The following is a 25,721-nucleotide window of genomic DNA, read 5'->3' as shown; positions in this document are numbered from 1 at the left end:
GGTTCCAAGTCTTTGCTATTGTAAATTGTGCTGCAATAAACATACATGTGTACATATCTTTGTACTGGAACGATTTGTAATTTTTTGGGTATATACCCAGTAATGGGATTGCTGGGTCAAATGGTATTTCTGGTTCTAGATCCTTGAGGAATCGCCACACTGTCTACCACAATGGTTGAACTAATATACACTCCCACCAACAGTGTAAAATGTTCCTATTTCTCCACATCCTCTCCAGCATCTGTTGTTTCCTGACTTTTTAATGATCGTCATTCTAACTGGCATGAGATGGTATCTCATTGTGGTTTTGATTTGCATTTCTCTAATGATCAGTGATGATGAGCTTTTTTTCATAGGTGTGTTGGCCACATAAATGTCTTCTTTTGAGAAGTGTCTGTTCACATCCTTCACCCACTTTTTTGATGGGGTTGTTTGTTTTTATTCTTGTAAATTTGTTTAAGTTCCTTGTAATTTCTGGATTTTAGACCTTTATCAGATAGACAGATTACAAAAATTTTCTCCAATTCTTTAGGTTGCCTGCTCACTCTGATTATAGTTTCTTTTGCTGAACAGGAGATCTTTAGTTTAGTTAGATTTCATTTGACAATGTTGGCTTTTGTTGCAATTGCTTTTGTTGTTTTAGTCATGAAGTCTTTGCCCATGCCTATGTCCTGAATGATATTGCCTAGATTTTCTTCTTGGGTATTTATGGTTTTAGGTTTGACATTTAAGTCTTTAATCCATCTTGAGTTAATTAAACAGGAAATCCTTTCCCCATTGTTTGTTTTTGTCAGGTTTGTCAAACATCAGATGGTGTGGTGTTACTTCTGAGGACTCTGTTCTGTTCCATTGGTCTATATATCTGTTTTGGTACTGGTACCATGTTGTTTTGGTTACAGTAGCCTTGTAGCATAGTTTGAAGTCAGGTAGTGTGATGCTTCCAGCTTTGTTGTTTATGCTTAGGATTGTTTTGGCTATACGGGCTCTTTTTTGGTCCCATATGAAATTTAAAGTACTTTTTTCTAGCTCTGCAAACAAAGTCAGTGGTAACTTGGTGGGAATAGCATTGAATCTATAAATAACTTTGGGCAGTATGGCCATTTTCATGATATTGATTATTCCTATTTATGAGCATGGAATTTCTTTCCCTTTGTTTATGTCCTCTCATTTCCTTGAGCAGTGGTTTGTAGTTCTCCTTGAAGAGGTCCTTTATGTTCTTTGTAAGTTGTATTCCTAGATATTTTATTTTCTTTGTAGCAATTGTGAATTGGAGTTCAGTCATGATTTTGCTCTCTGCTTGTGTATTATTGGTGTATAAGAATGCTTGTGATTTTTGCACACTGATTTTGTATCTTGAGGCTTTGCTGAAGCTGCTTATCAGCTTAAGGAGTTTTTGGGCTGAGGCGATGGGGTTTTGTAAATATAAATCATGTCATCTGCAAACAGAGACAGTTTAACTTCCTTTCTTCCTATTTGAATACCGTTTCTTTCTTTCTCTTACCTGATTGCCCTGGCCAGAACTTCCAATACTATGTTGAATAGGAGTGGTGAGAGAGGGCATCCTTGTCTTGTGCTGGTTTCCAAAGGAAATGCTTCTAGCTTTTGCCCATTCAGTATGATATTGGCTATGAGCTTGTCATAAACAGCTCTTATTATTTTGAGATATGTTCCATCAATACCTAGTTTATTGAGAGGTTTTGATAAAATTCAACAGCATGAAGGGCTGTTGAATTTTATCAAAGGCCTTTTCAGCATCTATTGAGATAATCATGTGGGTTTTGTCATTGGTTATGTTTATGTGATGAATTACATTTATTGATTTGATTATGTTGAACCAGCCTTGCATCCCAGAGATGAAGCCGACTTGATCATGGTGGATAAGCTTTTTAATGTGCTGCTAGATTCAGTTTGCCAGTATTTTATCGAGTATTTTAACACTGATGTTCATAAGGGATATTGGCCTGAAATTTTATTTTTTTGTTGTGTCTCTACCAAGTTTTGGATCAGGATGAAGCTGGCCTCATAAAATGAGTTGGGGAGGAGTCCCTCTTTATTGTTTAGAATAGTTTCAGAAGGAATGGTACCAGATCCCCCTTGTACCTCTGGTAGAATTTGGCTGTGAATCTGTCTGTCCCTGAGCTTTTTTAAAGTTGGTAAGCTATTAATCACTGCTTCTATTTCAGAACATGTTATTGTTCTATTCGGGAATTCAGCTTCTTTCTGGCTTTAGTCTTGGAGGCTGTATGTGTCTGTGAATTTATCCATTTCTTGTAGATTTTCTAGTTTATTTGCATAGAGGTGTTTATAGTATTCTCAGACGGTAGTTTGTGTTTCTGTGGGATCAGAGATTATATTCCTTTTATCATTTTTTATTGTGTCTATTTCAGTCTTCTTTCTTTTCTTATTAGTCAGGCTAGCGGTCTTATCTATTTTGTTAATCTTCAGAATACCAACTCCTGAATACATTGATTTTTTTGAAGGATTTTTTGTATCTCTGTCTCCTTCAATTCTGCTCTGATCTTAGTTATTTCTGGTCTTCTGCTAGCTTTTGAATTTTTTGCTCTTGCTTCTCTAGTATTTTTAATTGTGGGAAAAGCATAGTATCTGGGCTGGATAGCACCATCCCTCAGAGCACAGTCCCTTATGGCTTCCCTCAGCCGGGAAAGGGAGGCTTCCCGCTCCTTGCATTTGCTGGGTGAGGCGACACCCCACCCTGCTTCTGCTTGCCCTCTGTGGGCTGCACCCACTGCCTAACCAGTCCCAATCTGATGAACAGGGTACCTCAGTTGGAAATGCGGAAATCACCCACATTCTGCATTGGTCTCGCTGGGAGCTACAGACCAGAGCTGTTCCTATTTGGCCATCTCACCAGATCCCTCCTCAAATCTTTTAATATTTTTTGTAGTGTATCACTTGGATAGATTCCTAGAAATAGGATTGGTAGGTCACAAAGTAAATTCATGTGTGATTTTACTAGATATTGTACCATACAATATCTATAGTAGGATTGTACCATTTCATGTCTTTAACCAGCAACATATGAGAATGCATAATTTTCCACATTCTTAGCACATATGGTTTTGTAAAATATTCCAAATATCTCTATATAATTTCAATTTCTCTGAAGAAGTCAACTGAATACAATTTCGTGTGTTGAAGAGCCATGTGTGCTTTTCCCTTATGAACTGTTGGTTGCCTATTTTTCAATCAGGACGTTGTTTTCATTTTCTTTCCTCCTGCTTCCTCTTACATATTTACAAAAACTAACTGGCTTCTTGCTGCTCTCAGTGGTTGAACTCTACCCAATTATACTTTGTAATTGTGGGAATAGATTGTCAACTAGTTTTTTGTTTGGTTGAAAGCTTTTAATTTTTATATAATTGCAAATTTATAGAAAAGCTTCCAAAATAACACAAGGAACTCCAATATACCTGTTATCTAGCTTAATAAGTTGGTATATTTTGCCCTATTTACTTTCTTCTGTCTCTGTCTGTATATATGTGCATGGACACACACACACAAACACACACACACACATCACTTAAGTGTGTATTTCTTAAAACCAGGATATTCTTTTACATAATCCACCTAACTATCAAAAATCAGAAAACTGAACATAAACATAATGCTGTTATCTAGTCCACAGTTTTTATCCAAATTTGGTCAATTGTTCCAATACCTGTTTATTTTCCCAGTACAAAATGCCATCTAGAATCATGCATTGCAGATAGTTACTATGTCTCTTTAGACTCATTTACTCTTGTATAGTCTTTCACTTTTTTGATCTTAATATTTTTTGAAAAGTACAGGCCAGTTACTTTGTGGAATGTCCCTCAATTTGAATGTGTCTGACATTTCCTTGTTAGAATCAGCTTATTCATTTTTGGCAAGAATATCACAAAATGTATCTATCCTTCTCAGCTTCAGGAGAAACATCAGTTATGTTTTGTTTTTCCCTAACACTAGTAATGTTAACTTAGATCTTTTATTTAAGGTGGTATCCACTAGGTTTCTGCACTCTAAGATCACTGATCCCTATGTAATTAATACATTTTTGGGTGAAGAAATACTTTGTTTTAAATATTCTGTTTCTCACCAAGGTTTTAATCCACCAGTTTTAGTATTCACCGGTGATTTTCTAATGTTATCATTTTTTTTTTTTCTGTATTTATGAGTTGCCACACTACTGAAAGAAGAGCTTTCCTTCTCATCCAATTATTTACTTGTATTTTATTTATATTGTCATGTACAAATGGATTCTTACTTTGTAATCTACTTCTACCATCATTTTAATTGATCCTCAAGTTTTCTCAGATTTGGCCAAAAGGAGACATTCAAGTTGGCTTCTTTACTCATTTATTCTATCCCCATCATTCTTTGAACACTTTTTTACTTCATTATTCTTCATTATTCTGGCGCAACAAGATGTTCCAAGTTCATCTTGTATTATCCATGATCCGGATCTATAATCATTTTATTTTCCTCCAGAGTGACCTTGGTGATCATAGAGAGTTAGCTATTTTTATTTTAACTATTTTTAGATTTACATCTCTCATTTTGTGGTTTTCTTTTAGATTAAAAAAGTTTCTATTGTTTTCTATTTTTGATATATATTTTTATTCAGTTATTTTTGATTTTGGCTATTTTTGTGGACTAAAACCCTTCCACAACCAAGAATGACTGCTAAATCTGGATAAAACACTTTTAGAAACATGTTTGAAGGGACTAGATAGATTAGGAAATCAGCAAGAACCAGAGGGGTCAATGTTGCAGGTAAGAGGGTTGTGTGGGTAAGTGAGCCCAACTTTTTGCCTCTTGAGGCATTTTCCAATCGATAAGCCACAGCCAAGTGGCTCAGAAGCTGAGCAGAAAGTAGTAAGAAGGAGGCTGAAAAGCTGAACAGAGCTTTCAGAAGTCACATAAGGCTGGAAAAACAAAATTTGCAGATTAGAAATCACAAGGAGGACGGATACTGATCAACAGCCTAGGATTTTGGGGGACCACTGAAGATTTACATCTGTATCTTGGAAAAAAATCTGAGTGGATAAGAAAAAAAACCTCCACTCTCATTTCACAGTCAGCACAGAAGACTTCTCTGACCAAATGTGTGTGTTTGTTTTCCCCCTACCAACAAGCAAGCGATAAAATCTGTAGCAGATACTGGATGGGTGTCCTCCAATTCCAATACTATCTACCTGTGTTAGCATCAGATCCCACAGGTAGAAGGTTCAGTCCCACAAGACTGACCCCAACTCCTGCTGTGAACTGCAAGCCTCAGGTGGTTTTATCTGGACTTTTAACTGACCAGCTATAAATCAGGAATCCCACAAACACCTCCTTGGTTTTGATTAAACTGCTAGAGTGGCTCTCAGAGCTCAATTTTACTGGATATTATAAGGGATATTTCAAAGGATACAGATAAAGAGATAAATAGGGTGAGGTATAAAAAAAGCTTGGAGGAAGTAAAGGCAAACTAGAAGTAAAATACCCTTCAAAAATCACAAAATATATGTTTGAATTAGTTCAATACTCTATCAATTTAAGGTTATCAGCTCCTTCATTAACTTTCTGCTAGAGCAAATGGAAATTCAATATAGAGAGTTCTAATATCCTAAGAACTTCAAATTATACTTACAGGAATTCAGAACCTAATTTTTTATGCACACAAAAATTTTATCATAACAGAAGACAAGACCAAAGGGTTAAAACAGAAAGAAAATGCATATAGTAGAAATAGGCCCATGTGATCTAGGCACTGAATTTAATTAGACTCTAAAATAAATGATATAATAAAATAATATGTTTGATGAGATAGAGAACAAGATGAAGAATTTCACCTGGGAACTGAGATCTATGAAATAGAATCAATATAAAATTTCGGAATATAGAATAAAAACTAAAATTAAGACTCAATAAGTGGGTTTGAGAGAACATTAACCAAAATAAGGATTAGTGAACTGGATTGATGATCAGAAGAAAATATCCACACCTAAGGACAGTAAGATAAAACATTGGAATATACAGTAAAGGGCACAAGAGAATAGGAAGAAAGAAATATGTCATTAACAGAGCCTGGAACTCAAGGATGTCATATGTAGCTAGAATCACAGTGAGGGCTACTTGTTGAGAACTGGGGCATAAGAGATGGGGAAGGGAATTCTAAGCAGTAGTGGAAGTTGTAGATGATTCCCCAGCCACTAGAAAGATGCCATAGTGAGAAGACTTGCCCTGACTTCTATTCTTTTCCCACCCTTCAATATTTCACATAACCAACACAGAAGCCAATTCACATGGGAGCCTGGGAAATACAGTTCTCTATTTTACAGAGTGTGTAAGCAACAATCAGTGAAACTACACAGATGCCAACTTCACAAGTGTCCAGGGATGAAGCTCCTGTACCACACCTCCCACTTACTTAGTTTTTATCTTATTAAAAAGGAGCTGAGCAAAACAGAATTGAATTATAATGATCAGGATGACTTCTTACCTAGTTTTCCAAAATAGAGGTTATTTTGAAAAATAATAATGAGATTAGTATAAAATGACCAGTGAATCAAACACTTTAACTGAGCTGATAAATTAAAGTCCTGTTTTGACTATTGGAGGGCTAGCAAGTGATTTTTTTCAGCAAAAAGATGCATTGCATACTAGTTTGTACTCATAGATAAAACATAAGCCTGGGCACTTATTTCCGTGCTGAAACAATTTACACTTATCTTTAGTGTTTAGTTTAGTGGGATAGGATTCCTGTGTAAACCTAGCTTATCACAGGAAAATGGTCCAACATATTTTAAAAAGCTATCTTCAAATGTTTATTTTGTAAATTATATATCATCCTCTTTAGTACCAAATATTAAATTTTAGATAGAAGCTGAAATGTCATCCAGAAGTATTTGACTTGAAACAATTTGAAGGAAATGATTTTAAGTTAAGCTACTTTTCAGGCAATACAAGAAAGATTGAAACAACCTTGGGAATTGACTAACTATACTATTTTTCTCAAGTAATGAGCTCCCTAAAGTGAACTAACAGTCAGAAATCATGATATTCCTACTTTCTGTGTAACGGTTGCTAGGTATTAGTAGGTAATGAGTTTGAGAATGTTCTCTTTGAACTAAGACCAGGACTGTAAGCTATAACATTGAGTAAAAGATAATTATACTGTTAAAATTTCAAACGTATTCAATCATGAGTACCTGCCGTGCCCTAGTCATAACACTAAGCATGAGACTTCCAAAATGAATAAAACAGCTTCTACTTTTAAACTGGTGACAATCTAGTGGAAGGGTAGATTATTAATAGACACGAATCTATGAGGTATAATTATTAAGGTTTAACAAAAGATGCATAAATGATATGAGATTTTTTTGAAGAATTCATTGTGCAGTAGATAAGTAGAAAGAATAGGATTTAAATTATGTTTATAACATTTTATAGATATGTATAGATATTATAGATATGTATAGATAATATAGATATTTATAGATATTATAGATATTTATAGATATGTATATATAATATAGATATTATAGATTTTATAGATATGTATAGATAGATATGAATAAATACAACTCTGTAAATAAAATCAATTGTTAAAAGTAGTTACTCATGAGTTATATGATTATGACTAATTTGTTTTGTATTTCTTAGAACATTTATATAATTTTCAAATTATTTTCTTTCATTGTGAAAAAGGATTAAATTTTAGTTATTAAAAAAACTGGAACTCTTTGACGATAAACCATCTGCTGAGAAAGCGATTGCTTTGTTCTAAGGCAGGGATTGGCAAGTGACAGCCAGCAGGCCAAACCCCGCAGTCTGTTTTTTGTTTTATGCTCCTTTATGGATAAAGTTTGCCAGCCCTGCTCTACAAAATAGAACTAATGTTTTTATGCAGCTGTGTACATTACCAGATACCACTCTGAGGTAGATTTTCCCTGCATAAGCCCGGTCCATAAACTGGTTACTTCTGATGATATTGGAACATAGATTTTATAGGTCTTGAGGAGTTTCTTTTGGGATTCAGGTAAGAAAAGTGCCCAACTCTTAAATGCTAAAGAAGAGAGGAAGATTTTTTTTCTTTTCTTTTTTCTGTAAGACAGCATTCTTACATTCTTGCATCTTGAAACCAGACTAAAGTGCGCCTTTCTCAGATGTGAGACATGCACTCTTCTTTCTTCTCCTCACTGCCATGTTCACTTTGCTTTTTCAGTGGTATGTAGGAATTTAAGAATATCAAGATGAGGGAAGAAACACATCATAGAGTAGCAAATTGCCATACCTCAGGTTTTCTTAGATTAGCAAACCACCACACTCCAAGTTTTCTTAGATTAGCAAGCTACCACACTCCAGGTTTTCTTGCCAGTCTTTAAGGCACTGATTTTAAATTTTGAGTTTTGCTCTGAATTCCCAGGAGCTTCAACACACCAAGGGTCACAGAGTTGCTGTCACCGCAGCCCCAACTCCAGTGCCTGGTGCACTCCAGGCCCTCATGAGATGTCCTGTCTCCCATCCTCAGATGCATTGCACTGAACTCCCAACCCTCCATTGTAGTTCATCAGTGTCTGATTTTCAGGAATTCTCTGCTTTTGACCTTTGCCAAACTTCTGAGCTCCTCAGGGACTAGAAACTTAATTCAGTAGCTTTGCCCTGAATCAAACAAGAATACAAAAGAGAAACTCACATATGTTCCAAATTATGTAGTGCATTTCAAAATGTATGTGGCATGAATTTTGAATTGATCTTCCTCTCACTTTAGTATAGTATACTTGGCTTGTGGACAGTTGATCTCTTTAAACATCCTACCCAATTCTGTCATTGTCCCCTGCTGGAATAACAGAATAATTGATAGTCATGGCCAGAAGAGGGATGGTGGGCAGAGTCAGGAATTTCTGCACTATGTGGTACAAGGAGATAAGCGACAATCTTGAAGTCCTAACTTCCACTGTTCTAGAAAGTATAGTGGTGATTTGTGTGCAGAGATGGAAATTTTTTAAAAGTACCAAGTTTCTGAAATTCAATAAAATATCTTTATTAATTAAAAAATGTAACTAACAAATATGTATTTCACCAAGGCCCTTCGCTTCTTTCTATTTGTGGAGAAGAGCTGTGTGAAAATTATTTGGGTACACTACAAAGTATTTAGATCTCAGAAATTGCCCCAAGGTAATTTATTCAAGTTGGAGCTAAACCTTTTGGAACAGCATGCTATCCCATTCAATTTATATGGATTATTAAATTTAATTCTCAAAACAATATTATGCAACATAATATTCTTTATTCCACTATTTGTGATAATGAAACTGAGGCATGGAGAAGTTATACCCCCATAGCAAGAAGCGGATCCAAAAATTAAATCCAGGTAACTATTTAGAGCCACAGTGCAGCCTTCCCCACATGATAGAATCTGAAATACTACTCAGCTTCTGAATGGAATGGAAGTTGGCCTTGAAATCAGCATTCACAAGGTAGGAGTCTAAGAAGACATCACTGAACTTTCTAATTGAAAATAAAATGCAGCTATAATCACCTCTATTGATTAAAACTTTCCTCTACAGTTTGGCTGCATATTCACAAAAGTAGACTTGGTAAAGTGCACTGAGTTGACAAACTACACATAATCAAGAGACATTTTCTCACCTTAGAAATTTTCTATATGAAGAAGTTAATAAATTCCATAGACTTGCAAACAAAAAGCATTAGAAGTATTTTCTCATTAAGAATTTATACCTAGTTAATGGTAATAAAGAAAACAAATTAGCATGATATTTATGTGGATACTGAATGTCTTTCCATGAAGGTTTCATCACCTTTATGATCATCAAGTGTAATAATAATGTGACTTTAAAATTCTTTGCTTGCTATTTCTGTGTTTAACTTTTAAACTGAAAACATACTAGATAAAAAGGACAGGCCGAGCATGGTGGCTCACACCCGTAATCCCAGAATTTTGAGAGGCTGAAGTGGGCAGATCACTTGAGGTCGGGAGTTCAGGACCAGTCTGCCCATCATGGTGAAACCCCATCTCTACTAAAAATAAAAAAATTAGCCAGGCGTAGTGGCGGGTGCCTGTAATTCCGGCTACTTTGGGTGCTGAGGCAGGAGAATTGCTTGAACCCAGGAGGCGAAGGCTGCAGTGAGCTGAGATCGTACCACTGCACTCCCGTCTCAGTGACAGAGTGAGACTCTGTCTCAAAAAACAAATGAACAAACAAACAAAAAGACAGTAAGAAACCATACTGTGTTTACCATTTTATAAACTTTCAGATATCTGACACAATAGAAATAGCAAGTCTTTCTTTTTCTTTTCTTTTTTTTTTTTTTTTTTTTTTTTTCAGATAGAGTCTCACACTCCGCCCAGACTGGGGTGCAGTGGTGGAATCACAACTCACTGCAGCCTTGACCTCCTGAGCTCAATCAGTCCTCTCATCTCAGCCTTCCTAGTAGCTGGAACTACAGGCATATGCCACCACACTTGGCTTTGGCTATTTTTCAAAAAATATTTTGTAGAGCTGGGATCCACTGTGTTGTGCAGGTGCCCAGGATGATCTCACACTCCTGGCCTCAAAGGATTGTTCTGCCTGGGCCTCCCAAAGTGCTGGAATTGCAGGCATGAATCTCAGTGCCCAGAGAGTTTTATTTGAATTTTTTCTAATTTTATAGCCTATCAAAGTAAGTTATAAAATAAGCAACTAAAATACTGCAATTTGAGGAACAGAAATTGCTTTCTAGAAGTGTGTGTATGGTACCCAGCCAAACTATTTGATAAATTATTGTCACATTTTATCTGTCTATGCTGATGTCATAGACACAAACTCCATCATGGTGATTCTTTAAGGGCCTTGGTGATTCTTTTATGTATGAGAGACAAAGTTTGGTATTAAAATGTAAAGTCATGAGAAGAAAATAATCGATTGCAAAGTTTAAATATGTCTTTTTGAAGCATTGCTTGTATATATGTGTGTAGCATATAACCATATTCTAAAATACCCTTGGTAAGACAGTTACCAAGGCATATATTTTCCACCCTTGGAGTAATTTACATTGTGTTGTTATCTTCATTCCTTTAAAAGTAATTTGAATGATGTAAAAGGCAATAAGACAATATGCCAAATTTCTGTGGCTAGCAAAACAGGTTGCATTAGTTAAGAAACCTTTGCTTTCGTGCCTGGTTCTAATGGAGTTGGAAGTCTTTGTTTAAGAGCTTTCTTTGGGGATTGTGCCTATGATTGATTCTGTCCTTGTAATCTAAAAGTCTGTAAGGATAAGAATGTCTTCAAATGTCTGTGTTATTCGACAATAACTCTTTGCTTCCCAAATGATTTTTCATGGGTTATACATGACCTGACATGTATATGATGGGTGTTCCCTATTTGTTTGCCTTCTTGCCTGGGACAAAAGATAATGACACCCACTAATGACATTTTCAAAATGGTCTAGGACTTATTGTTGGACTTATTGTTATGGAATTTGAAGAGACTGAGGTTTCAAATGCACTTTCCTTTTCTTAAATCCCTTTTCTGAACCCAGTCTTCCTAGTCCATCTTATGCTCTTATCAAATTTTTATCATTACCTTGAGGTAAAAATACATGAACACATACAGACATGTACACACACACACACTTGCACACACATCAGGGAGGCTATTTTATTTAAAAGAATGGTCTTTGAAATATTTGACTTTGTGAAGTGTATACATTTGGTATTTTGATAAAAATTAAAGAAAAACTAATAGTCTTAGACTCCAATAATAAAAATCTTGATTACAGGAAAAAATAAAACTAAGGAATGCCAGTTATTTTGGTGGCATTTTTGGCAATTTAATAGGAAGTAATTATTTTGTTATCAAAGAATGCTACATTTTTAAAACACAGTTTTTATGAACTACGACATTTACTTTTGATTCTTTAAATGTTCAGGGAGTATTCTTTATATGTGCTGAAGCCGCTTCCCACTTTCTTGAAGATTATTTCAAAAAATTTGTATTGACTGCCTCCTTTGTGTAAAGCACTTTGGAGAATACAAAGATGAATAAGACATAGCCCACATCCTTAAGATGCTTAGAGGTTAGCAGATCCTAAGGGGGATGCGCAAGAACTAGGCTACAGGAAAGAGTGGTAGGCGATATGCTGTAGATAAGGGATCAGCAAACTGAAACTCCTACAGATGCCTAACAGGAAACATAAATGTGTGACTTGCTCACAGAAATATAATGGGGAGGGGTGAGGCCCTTTGAATGGTCCAGAAGTCCATGTGCTGCTCAAAAATTTTCAGAGACATTAAACAAAACAAAACAAAACAACACACTGTGCCTGCCAAAGCAAACATAATTATTGTTAAGTAAAGCTAAAATGCTTTGGGAAGAGTCAGGGTGATTGCACTCTTATAGTACACACAAACACACACAGAGTATATAGTTTATATACGTATATACACTGTATATATACATATATAAATATGTGTATAAAACATAATAAAGAGCATTAATATTTATGGCACTGAAAAAGGTGACACATAGGATTATGGAATATTTTGATGGCAGGCTAGAAAATATCAATTCAACTCACATATGACTTTGTATATTTTGTTTTACCAGAATAGTTATTTTATGGAAATAATGTAGAGTATGCTACTAAGATAAGAAAGTCTTATTTATTGATTGTTAAATACAGAATGGGATGATCAGTGATGGCCATGTTACTTATGATGTTTAAATAAAAGCCCTTGGGATATATCCTTTACATGTTTCATGCATCAATATAGAATAATCCAAATCATCAAGGAGGTTACAATGTAACTGATATCTACAGTCTCCACTACTCTAAATATTTTAGGAATTTTGCTATGCTTACATGAAATGTTAGCCCACATTAAAATACACATAATCACTGACATTTTAGTGATTAAAATACATTGCAAAGACAAAATTGAAGATATTTTATTTTCATAACTTTATAATACTAAAATTTTTAAAAATATTTTGTACAAAACAAACAGTAATACATTTTCTTAGTTTTCAAACAGCTGGTTTTGGACACTAAGTTGAGCACACCACAAAATTTCCAAAACCAATAACATATAAATCTTAAAACAAGATAATTCTTACTGGAGAAAGTGTTGATATTTTCTAATATATCCAGTATTTTTAATGTCTAATTAAAATAATGTCTAATTAAAATAATGTCTAATTAAAATTTTGATACTCGAAAGTGATTGTCTGTAGGCAAATGCAAAGAAATAGCAATTATATTAAGATACTACTAACTTTCCCTTTTCTTAATGCCATCGTCAATATATTCCTGTCAACCCATATACAATTGACTTTTCTCCAATTAATGCCTCTTAAAAATAAATCAATTACTGTGAAAAAAGACAAGTTACTGTATTTTAAAGTATACATAACACTAATTTTTAGTTAACTTTTGCATTTCAGCTACTTTTTGAATCTTTCAACCAATGTAATGCTGTTTTAATATTTAAGTATATGTCTTCTAGCATATTCTAAAATCATCTAACTCAGAACATTGAGAACTTGGAAACAGTGGATAGGCAGAGCAGGGAGGGTTTTTAGGGCAGGCAGTGAAAATACTTTGTATGATACTAAAATGGCAGATGCATGTCATTACACTTGGGTGTCATTACACGTTTGTCTAAACTCATTGAACACACATCCAAAAGTGGACCCCAGTGTAAACTATAGACTCTGGGGAATAACGATGCGTCAGTGTAGATTCAGAATTTGTAACAAATGTACTGCTCTGGTGGGAGATATTCATAATGGCACCCTCTGCATGTGTAGGAGTGGGGTTATGTGGGCACTTTGTATACTTTCTGCTCATTTTTTTCTGGAACCTAAAACTACTTGAAAGAAAAATAAATCCTTAAAAACAGCAATATAAAGAAATTGTAAGACACAGCAAAGTTTTTTTCCTGCTTGTTCTCCTACAATTGGATTTGAGAACATGTTTGAACATCCTATCTATTAGGTATACTTACTAACATGCTTTGAAGTTACTCTTAACACCAGAGTGGGTAGATATAGAAGGATGCACACAAAACAATGAGGTAGTTTCTCATATGACATCATTTTTATGCTTGAAACCCATCCTAGATGCCATATTGTCAATAAAAATTTCATCTGTGCTCTTTTAAAAGTATGGTTCCTGTGGTAATGGCTTATTCTCCCTCAACTTGGTGAAACTGGGAATTACATTTCTCAAAACCCCCTTCCCTGTATAGGTTTATATGGCAATGAGTTCTAGTTGGCTAAAAGAGGAATTTACAAAATATATGGTTGCAGAAGTGAGACAGGAGCCTCTACTCCCTGAATGTTGTAGTTATCTCTGATGACAGAAATGCATAGGTGCTAGCAAGTTTCAGATTGTTCTCTGTCTCCTCCAGTTTGTGGCCAGATCTTCTCCCTAACTGTGGGACCTGTTGTTCAACAGTGGCCCCAGGCCCTTCACCAGAAACTTAGCTTCAGACACACAAAGGCGGCAACTTCCCACTGCCATCCTCATCATCATGGTCTTCTTTGGTGACTAAACGTGTTTGGTTTCTCAGCTTAACTGATTTGTGGAATTTCTCATAATTCAGTTACCAGTAAAATTCCTTAAAATAGTCCATTTCTAATCTTGAATTCACAGTGGTTCTGATTCCTTGATTATACTCTGACTAACACAGTTCCCACATAAATATTGTATTTCAGTAGCCCCTGACCCCACCTCTGGGACTGTCCAGATCACCACTCAGGAATATCTAACCCTTCCGAGTCATAAATTCATTCACTTGAATGGATATGGACAGGATCACACAGTTTTGGTCATTTTTTCCTCACAGTACCTTTCACCTTTGTGATTGGGTAATTCTTTTACATAGCCCTTCCCCCCACCGAATAATAAGCTGCTATATTTAGTTTTCTATTCCCAATGTAACACATTATCACAAATTTAGTGGCTTAAAGAAGTGAAAATTTAGTATTCTACAGTCAGAAGTCCAACATGGGTCTTGCTGGACAAGATCAATGTGTTGGCAGCTCTACATTCCTTTCTGGAAGCTCTAAGGGGAGAATCTGTTCGTTTCTTGCCTTTCCAGCTTTTAGTGGCCTCCTGCATTCCTTTGCTCATGGTCATTTTTCTCCATTTTCAAAGCCAGCAGCATAACAGTTCTCAGATTGTGCCTTTGTCTTCATATCTCTTTCTCTCACCACAACCAGAAAATGTTCTGCACTTTACAAAACCCATGTAATTAGATTGGACCCATCCAAATAATCCAGGATAATCCCCTCATTCCCAGGTCCTGAATTTAATCACAGCTATAAAGTCACTTTTGCCATGTGAAGTTACGTATTCACTCATTCTTGGGACTGTGATATGGACATTTTGGGGGAGCCATTTTTCTGCCTACCACAACTACATTGCCTAAAATTTTGACTTACCCTTATGAGGTATACAATACTATTTAGTAAAAAAGTTAATTTTGATATAATATGTTGGTAGAGACTCATTAAAAATATTTTTTCTGCATAGTAATTAAGTCATCATGGATAATAGCACTCTTATCAAAAGCTCCCTAAATGAAACACACTATTCAGTAAGTAGGTGATACAGTTTAAATATTTGTTCCCACCCAAATCTCATGTTGAGATGTAATCCTTAGTGTTGCAGGTGGGGCCTGGTGGGAAGTGTTTGGATCATGGAGGTGGATGCCTCATGTATGGCATGAGCCATGCCCTTGGTGATGATTGAGCTCTTGCTCGGAGTTCACATGAGATCTGGCCATTTAAAAGTGTGTGGCACCTCTCCTCTTTCTCTTGCTCCTGTTTTCACCATGTGATGTGTCTGCTCCCCCTTTGCCTTCTGCCATGATTGGAAGCTCCCTGAGGCCTCTTCAGAAGTAGATGCCAGCATCATGCTTCCTGTAAAGCCTGCAGAACCATAAGCCAATTCAATCTTTGTTCTTGTAAGTTATCCAGTCTCAGGTATTTCTTTATGGCAGTGGAGGCCTAATACAGAAGAGTTACCTCCTCTCTCATCACAGTTACTACATTTCCATGAATGTGTCTCTTAAATATATTAGTGATTTTATAAGATGTTTAACAATGTTCATTCAATTTGGGTATATTATCAACTATAATATCTAGGTTTTACAAAGTTAAGTGATGCTTCAAATGTTAAGTAATATTTTCTTCATTAAGTTTTGGCCCATTACTCAGGACTTTACATTTATCCCTTTTTACTTAGTTTATTTAATTTAGCTGTAACTATAGGATTTTGTTTGTTAAATTGTCATACATAATACCCCCAAATTAAACACATTTTTATTACCTCAAGAATAGGCAACTGACTGAATACATTTACTTTAAATTCCTTAGAGATTTGAGAGAGTAGTCTTTAATTTGAAAGGCACAGAATATCTAAATATTTACACAAATAATTGGAAAAAACAAGTTGCATGGAACAAAATTACACAAATAATTACACAAATAATTGGAAAAACCAAGCTGCATGGAACAAAATTCCTGTGCTACATCTCAAATAAGCTCCATAACGGTATCATCTTTTCAGCATAGTCTTTATGTACTTAGGCCATTACAGAAGGTGTATAACAAGTCTTTTACATTTTATGGAATATAAAATGTCAAGGTCAGATCTGTGGCAGTCATAAAGTGGGGGGAAAGTAAAAAATAAAAGATAACGCATTTTTTTCAGCAATTTTATTCCCTTTTGTAGATTAGCCTCAACAACCTTAAAATATGGATAAGGTTATATAAAATGCTTCATTTTAAAATGGACAGTCTTGATTCTCTGACATAGGCATTGTGAGAGTCCCACTAGGCTTTAAATAAGGTGTGGGAGAATTTTATTCTCCAGTTGATAAGGGTCAGTGGGTTGCTTTTATAAGGAGCACAGTTGCATTTCAACAGATCTAAGCTGCATACAAGTTTTAGCTTTTTCTTTCTATATTATGGTCACTGCAAATAACCAATTAATTAACATTTTTAATTCTTAACTTTTCACAGGCTACTGTACATTTCACTGCAGGGAATATTGTGATCAACAAAATTCAGCCTCTCCCCTTAGGAATCTTATATTCTAGTAAAAGCAGCAAGACAATGAATAAATACATATTTTTAGGGCAGTGAAACTATTCTCTGTGGTAGTAGAATGGTGGATACATATCATCATGTATTTGTAAAAACTCATAGAATGTACCATGCCAAGAGCGAATCCTAAGGTAAATTATGAACTTTAAATGATGATGATGTGTCAGGGAAGGTTCATGGATTATAACAAATACACTACTTTGGTACTGGTTGTTGATAGTAGGGGAGGCTGGGGTAGGGACCTAGGTATATTAGACCTCTGTGTTTTTCTGCTCAATTTTCCTGTGAACCTAAAACAGCTCTGAAAAGTAAAGTTTATAAAAATACATGTAATAAAATGTTTTGTAAATGTCACCAGAAAAAAAATCTATAAGCTTGTATGTACTTTATGAAAGGAAGAGTTGGGAAGAGTTCATGATTGAAGGGGTCTCTAATGAATGGATAGGACTGATAGGCATTCCAACTAGAAAAGACAGGACGAGCAAAAGCTTGGCAGCAAGACATTTGAAGGGCTTTGGGGTAAGAACAAGGGTTCTGGATGCTTTTTACTCACTGTTCCTCTGAGGTAATGGCCTGTAGAACACACAGACAAGAATTTGTAGCTAAAGGAGAACCGATGCACACTTTATTAATCTGAGCACTCATCCTAACATCCCAGAAAAATGCACGTGTCCAGAAAACTGTCTTGGAAAACACAAGGCCGGAATGAGTCTTTTGTTCCTCCCATGCTTTATTCCCAATTTAATTATCTGCCCATTTGGAGGTGAAAAATATAGAGCAGAGCACTAATGCAAATAATTGGTTTACTTCCATTTGGTTATTCTGCACCTAAATGGCAGGTGATCTTCTGAATGCCAGGCTCTCCCTTTTGGCCCCACAACTCTGTATTTTGTCCTGGAAGGAACTTTGCTCTCCCCATGGGTTTAGACAGAAGCATGAAGCAAAGTGAAGACTAGATGTTCCCATTCTCAGATTTACTTCCAACTTGCCCCCAGTAATTCAATATTTACAAATATTTGATTCAGGTAATTCAATATTAATATTTGATAATATTTCAATATCTCAACTATTGATGATAAATTGAATATTGAATTTTGATTTAGGGGTAAATATTGCTTTTTTTTTTATTTTTGTGCTCACTAATCTATCTCCAGCATTGATACAGAGTCACATTTTTACATTCATTTTCAGGGTTGCTCTTTATGGCAATTTTCATGTACTGTACCAAAGTAAACATATCCAACTTATCCTTTTGCCTTATGATCATTCTAGTAACTGAATTACCATATTTTCTTAAGATGGCAAAACAACAATGACAACAACCATTTTAAATGTCTGGTTATTTAGGTTCACAGACGTAAGTGTTCCTAGATAATCCTCTAAAAAGTAAAATGCTTTGCTAAAGAGACTTTTATAGGGTTAGAGTAAAATGAAAAGAATTGTGAAAACAACAGACAAAAGTAATGGCACAAAAAAGTAGCTGGTTAGGCCAGAGAAAAGGGAACTATTATAGCATGGACCTTTGTTTCACAGAGGTCTGTGAAGCGAGGGCACACAGAATTAAATTAGGACAAGGACACTTCTAAAATGTGGTTTTAATGTGGAAGAAATGTTATTACCTAGCTTTGGAAGAGCTGAATAGATCTGACTAACTGAGAACATTCAAGAACTATTTTAATAATTTATCATTCACATGCACACTAATAAAAGGGTCATTGAGAATTTGTTTTCCTATATGGATTTGAGAGCCAGAAATTAGAATAAAGGGTTCATAATACCCCAAGCAGCTTTTGCCTTATTCCACTACATTTGTCCAGTCGAGCAACCAGTCTCCTAAGCAGCCTGAAAAAAATAATAATAATAATCCTTCACTTTTTTGTAGAGACATTAAAGTATTTTAAACAAAATGTATTCAATCGTTAAGTAGGCAAAATTTGCCCATTAAAAACGAACAAGCATTTCAGCCATATAGATGACCAATTTGACACATAAAATATTAGAACAAAAGGCTGTTTCAAAATTCGCAAGAACATACAGATTAAACAAGTTGGCATTAGTTCAGCGGTACCAAAACATAATGCAGATATACAGACCACTGAAGGCCCTTTAACTAAATCCCTGTAAACATACAATTCCTTGGTCAAGTAGTTCAGCTGACCCATGCATCCTTTGGAGCCAGAGTGTATAGGCAGGCTGGAGGAATGATACAGAAGAGACATGAAAAGAGGGTGGATGCCTAATAGATGGAAGTCAGGAGAAATCAGTATCAGAAAAAGATTCTAGAGGAATATCCCCTGGAGAGAATGCAGACTGTCTTCACTAAAAATTCCTAGAAGAGTTCAAAAGAGCACACTTCTTAATGTTTGGCTTCATTGTCTTACAAACATCAGCCAGAGAACAAGCCTGATTGGTGAGACTGACAAACATACTCAGTTACTGCAATTTTTGTAACTGAGCTAGGTAATTGAAAAATATTTTCAAAAATATTTTCAAATACACAAACACCTTCTTTACAGCTCTCAGCACTGCTCCCCCTCTCTGCCCTCACCTCAACGTATTTGTACTTTTTGTTTTTAAGAGACAGAATCTCTCTCTGTCACCCAGACTGGAATGCAGTGGCACAATCCTTGCTAACTGTAACCTTGAACTCCTGGGATCAACCGATCCTCCTGTCTTAGTCTCTTGAGTAGTTAGGACTATAGGTGCCCACCACCACACCTGGCTAATGTAATTTTTTTTTTTTTGGGGGGGGGGAGAGACAGAGTCTCATTAAGTTGCCCAGGTTGGTTTTGAACTCCTGGCCTCAATTCTCTCACCTCCATCTCCCAGTGTTGGGATTACAGGCATGAGCCACAGTGCTCCAGCTATTTGAACTTTCATAAAGGGAACCCAGAACAGAAGAGGGATGAAAGCAAATGTGGGGCTGAGCAGCACTGAAGATCAGGTGATATGGTTCACTCAGAGTGGATGTGAGAAAAGGAGATCAGTTTGACAAGGATTTTACAATAATTGAGCTGGATGTGAAATTTAGTTGGGTGCAGGAAGAATTTTGACTGAGAAAACACCATAACCCTGAAGTTTACCTTCAGGAGTCATTGCCCTGCACCTGCTTCATCCGGGAACTCCCAGAGCCCTGGCATGCCTTTCCTCCCCAGACTATTCCATCTGTGCTCCCTTTCTTTTCTGACCCCTCCTTCTGCTTCTCATCCTCCTTCTATCTATCTTTTCTCTGATATGGAAAGTCTTTTAGTCTCCTTTGTGTCACTTTGTGACTAAGGACATTAAGTTTGGCTTAATATGAGAGTCAACACCCCAGTATTCAAATTCATTCTATTGTCCACCAACATTAACAGCATCTTTACTTTCTCCTGGAATTTTTTTCCCCTTAGAGTAAAAGTAACATATTCATGAATTATTTAAAAAACAAAAATGTGTCATATACCTAATATTTTATATCCTGCAATATTTTTTATAATTTTAATGGCTGTCTGACTTTTCATTACATTCATGTATTATAGTTCAGATTATACTGTTCTAAAATCATACAATTGTAATATTATAAAAATTCCCCAAGTTTGGAGTGTGACATTTCTTGATTTGTGTCTCTCACATAAGAAAATAATCAGAGGCAACTAGTCATAGAAAAGAGCTTACCTATCCAAAGATAATCATAACATTATTATGAGGGGTGATATCGGGGTTTGCACAACACAGCACAGTAGTCATTCTTTGGGGTCAGGGCAATGTCAAGAGGTCCACCAACAGACCCCCTAGACCAAAGATTTCCAAATTGTGCTTCTTCTTGTGAAGAAGACAGTAGTAGTAGGATGACTGGGAAATACTTTTACTACATCTAACACCTTAAGCAGATATACACATAAAGGCAAAATGAACTAAGAAAAGTAGTAATGTTTTTTGGCTTTTCTAATACTAGTTAACTCATCCTGTGTATAGTTTGTGATTGGCATTTATATGTAAGTAATTAATAAACATTTTAGAAAACAATTGCTTAAACAGTTTGAGGTACACAGGTATTTCATGTACTATAAAGCCTAATTATTTTCTATAATGACAAGAAATGATGAGGAGTCACTAACTTTGGAGGAATTCTAAAATACATTTGGTTCAGCCTTTAAATACATTTATTTTTGAAAACTTGGCTTAGACATCTCCTGGAGGTCTTACAGCAGTAGTGGCAATGTACTTGGCCACCTGTTGCAGGAGAGAGAACATGAGGACTGGGACGCAAGAAAATGAATGTGGAAGGGAGATGCCCAAAATGTTAGGTTGGAATAAAAACAAAAAGTTCATCAGGTCCTGGTGGCCATGTTCATACAGTGCTTGAAACTCAAATGATTTCAGGTCACAGCACATTATATCCTTAAAAGAGTAGAAGTAATCAAGAAAATAAAAATAATAAAGTATAAGTGATATTGTGGAAAAAGCATTTGGTTGGGTTATATTATGGAATCTGAAAATAGGGTGACTGGGTTTTTTATTCCAGTTCCATCACTTAGTGATGTGATTTTGGGTAAGCTACTGAATTTCTTTATTCTGTTAACCTCTTTATAAAAGGTGGTTAATTATATTTAATTCATAAAGTTCTGTGTTTTACATACCTGCTTACAACTATTAAGGACTTAAAAAGGATTTATTATGACTATACTACTACTATTATTTTATGAATAACTTTGGAGGGTTACTTAATTTTCTGTTTTTTTAAATGTGAAATGAATGGCTTTGACTAGATAGTCTATTAACATCTGTAACTTCCTAGACGATCACTGAGATACTTTTGAAGTGCTCATGGTTTTAAAATAGTTCATAAATAAGAACATACTAAACTGCAAATCGAACAGGAGGAACTGAGTTAGTAAGATTAGGAACTCCGTTTCTCAATGTCCTGAAATTTGCCTCTTCATCACTCGTGTTGTGTTTTGGGGGCATTTCATCCTATGAGTACAAGTTTGTTTTTATAAGTGAATCATCTGTATCATTTTCCTGACTTCAAAATGTCATTCTTGGCCAGCCAATCTTCCTCATCTTGCCCATCTAAAGTTTCCATATGTTTATGTTTACAACAAACAAATTGTTTTATGTTTAGAATAAAATAATACATTATAAGTGTATTTTTTTAAATTAGAAGTCTGCCCTAGATAATAGAAGTTGGTACAACTCAATTACAAAGATTGGTAATTGCTAGGTCAAACTTACCTAGATCCTAGGCAGAGGCTGTGATAAATGTTAGCCCAGCCAGATAAGAACTGACCTCTGCTTCAGATGGAATTAAAAACAAATTCAATAGTGAGTCACTGGTATTCTCTCTCTTTAAAAAATACCAGCATATATTTTCCTGTTTAGTGCGATGACCTATAAATGTTTTTGTGGCATTCAGCCAGGAGAGACTCAGCCATGGACTCATAAATGGGGCAGTCATCAATCCTTCTTTTGCTGTCTGAATGTTAGATTCTCAAACGTCTCCAGCAGAATAAAAAGTGAAATAAATTGCCAGGTTTAAATTTAATACCTAGTTTCCATGCTGAATAATTATGGCTGTGCTGGAAACCTTGATAGAGTGAGTGGTAATGAGTACCCCAATCTATAATGTGTAATGTATCACTAAAACTTTAAATTGGATTCTTTCAGTAGGCTTTGCTTCTATGTGACTGTAAAATATGAAAGGCATAAGGGACCAAAACCAGAATACTAAAGTCTCAGTCCACTTCCTCCAAGAATATATACTGATGCAAACACACATACATACATAATTAAAATAACAGAATGACATTATGATCTTGTTGAGAAAATATGAGCAAACTCAAATATAAATAATTCACAGAAACATAGACAAGAAGAGCTTTTGCATAGGGTTTCAAGGTAAAAAGGGAAAGAAACAATAAATAGTATTTTGAAATTCTCTGCATAGTAGACTCTGAAGCCAGTCTTATCTTGAAACCCTCTGCTTAAAACCCTTTGGTGGCTCTCCAGCACCACCAGAATGTTTATTTCATTTAATAAGCCATAATTTCTCATCTCTCATCTTTTCATGCATGTACACATAATGCTGCACAAATACATACATGCATGCATGCATTCACTCATTCATTCATTCATTCATTCGTTCATTCATTTATCTATTATAGAAACACGTATAAGTCTCTTCTAATGTACCAAGTAATGGGCTAAGAGTTAGGAAAACAACAGTGAACTGATAGATATACAACCTGTCTTCTTTGAGTTTAATCTCTTGGGAGTCATAGAAATTAATCAAATGGTGACACAAAAAAATGTGAAAATACATATGTAGCCAGTTCTTTGAATGAGAGATACATGGTACATTGAATATGGGGTATATAATATAGTCTGGAGATTTCAAGGAGAAAAAAAAGCAAATACAAAAGCCCTGTTGTAGGAAGAAACAGTACATTTGAAGAACTACAAAGGGAAAACTGGAATCTAGTGAGTATGGAGGCATAAAAGAGATGGAGGTAGGTGATAAGAGAAGTAAGGTTTTGTTTTGGTATTTATCCTAAGAGTACCAAGAGATCATTAATGTGTTTTAGGGAAGGGATTCTTTTGATTAGTTTTGTATCCTAAATCAAGAGTTGATGAATTATGGCCCACGTGTCAAATCTGACCTACTGCCTATTTTATAAATAAAGTTTTATTGCAACATAATCATATTTGTGTTCATACACTTAGCACATTCTCTATGGATGCTGTTGAGTTAAATGGTGGAAATGACCAGTTGCAAGACATTTCAAGTCCTTCAGAGCTGAAAATACTTACCATCTGTCCCTTCACTGAAAAACTTTGATGACCCATGTTCTAGAATATTACTGTGGCTTTTAGATAGAGAATAAATTTGAGGAGGCAAGAACAGATATGGAAATATCGATTTAAAGAATGTTGTTTTTAATAGCACAAGCCAGTGATGATAGCTTGAAATAATGTAATTAATGGTGATATAGAGGTACTGATGGATATTAGAAAGATTTAAGAAATAAACTGGGCAGAAATTGATGAATGAAGGAGAAGGGACTTTAAGAATGAGTTTTATGTTTCTGTCTTGTACTGGCAGATGGATGATAATGTCATTTGCTGAAAGTGTATCAGATTTAGAAGGAAGATTATAAATTTAATTTCTGACATGTTGAGTTTTAGTTGTCTTGAACACATCCAAGAAGAGACATAAAGTTCTTAGTTGGGGGGTTGTAGCTTAGATAATAAATCTGAGTTAGAAATAAACATGTGTGATCATAAGAGAAGCCATTGGTGTGAATGAGATTGCCTTCAAAATATTGCCTACAAAGAGAAATGAAGCACAAGTATTAAGGAACTCCAGTGCTTCTGAGCTAGGCACAATGAGATGTCCTGCAAACAGAACTGGAGAAGTAATATGTTACAAAAGTGGAAAGAAAAAGTGTTTATTTCAGAGAAGACCAAAGAAAAGAATGTTTTAAGGAGAGCACAGTGCTTAAATGTGGGCAAGCACTGATCAAAAAGTCCATTGAATGTGTGTCATCAGAAGTTTTTGGTGACTTAAGGGAGATTTGCTAAGTGCAGTGATAGAAGCTGAAGCCAGACTCAGGTAAGATCCAAATAGAAATTGACGATATATAGACAGGTAGTATAAGCAATGCTTTAAAACTCTCTGTGAAGAAGGAGAAATATTTGGTATCTCCATCCCACCAAGGCTAACTGGTAAACTTAGGAAACCTTTATTTGCCAAGGTTTTTATGATATTCCACCTTTACTCAAAAGACTGTATTAGGGGCTTCTCTCATAAATTCCCACATTAGTAACTCTTCATAATTTATTAACTCTAATATTGTCACATATTTATACTCTGCGTTGTTGCTAATCTCTTCATATTAAATTGTAACCCATTTGAATGGTAGTGTTAAGTCATTTCTGCAGTTGTACCCTCAGCACTTAGCTTTCAATAAGTATCCGTTTATTTTAAAAGCAGAATAACAAAGAATGTAACAGACTTCCCAGAATCTTGTGTGTGTGTGTGTGTGTGTGTGTGTGTACACAGATCATTTACACATTGGTTTTGTTTTGAAGTTTTCATTTATTATTAATTTTCTTTGTTTTTATCTGACATAAAATTGTACATATTTGTAGCATACAATATAGTGTTTTGACATGCACATACAGTAGAGAATGGCTAAATTAAGCTAATTAACTATGCATTACCTCACATACTAATTTTTTTTGTGTGGTGAGAACATTTAAAATCTACACTCAGCAATTTTTAAGTATACAACACATTGTCATTAACTGTAGTCACCATGTTGTACAATAGATCTGAATTATTCCTCCTGTCTAAATTAAATTTTGTATCCCACTATCACCAGACTGCTGCTACACTCTGCTTCTATAAGTTCAAATGTTTTTAGATTTCATTCACCCAGTATTTGTCTGGCTTATCTTACTTAGCTTAATGTCCTCTGTGTTCATCTGTATTGTCATAACTGACAGGATTTCCTTCTCTTATAAAGCTAAATAATGTTCAATTGTGTATATGTACCACACTTTCTTTATCCATTCATCCATTGATGAACAGGGGGTTGACTCCATATCTTAGCTATTGTGAATAATGCTGCAATG

Source organism: Piliocolobus tephrosceles, chromosome 8 (assembly GCF_002776525.5).
Source record: "Piliocolobus tephrosceles isolate RC106 chromosome 8, ASM277652v3, whole genome shotgun sequence".
Lineage (NCBI taxonomy): Eukaryota > Metazoa > Chordata > Mammalia > Primates > Cercopithecidae > Piliocolobus > Piliocolobus tephrosceles.
The sequence above is the reverse complement of the archived record's forward strand: the minus strand, read 5'-3'. Positions refer to the sequence as shown.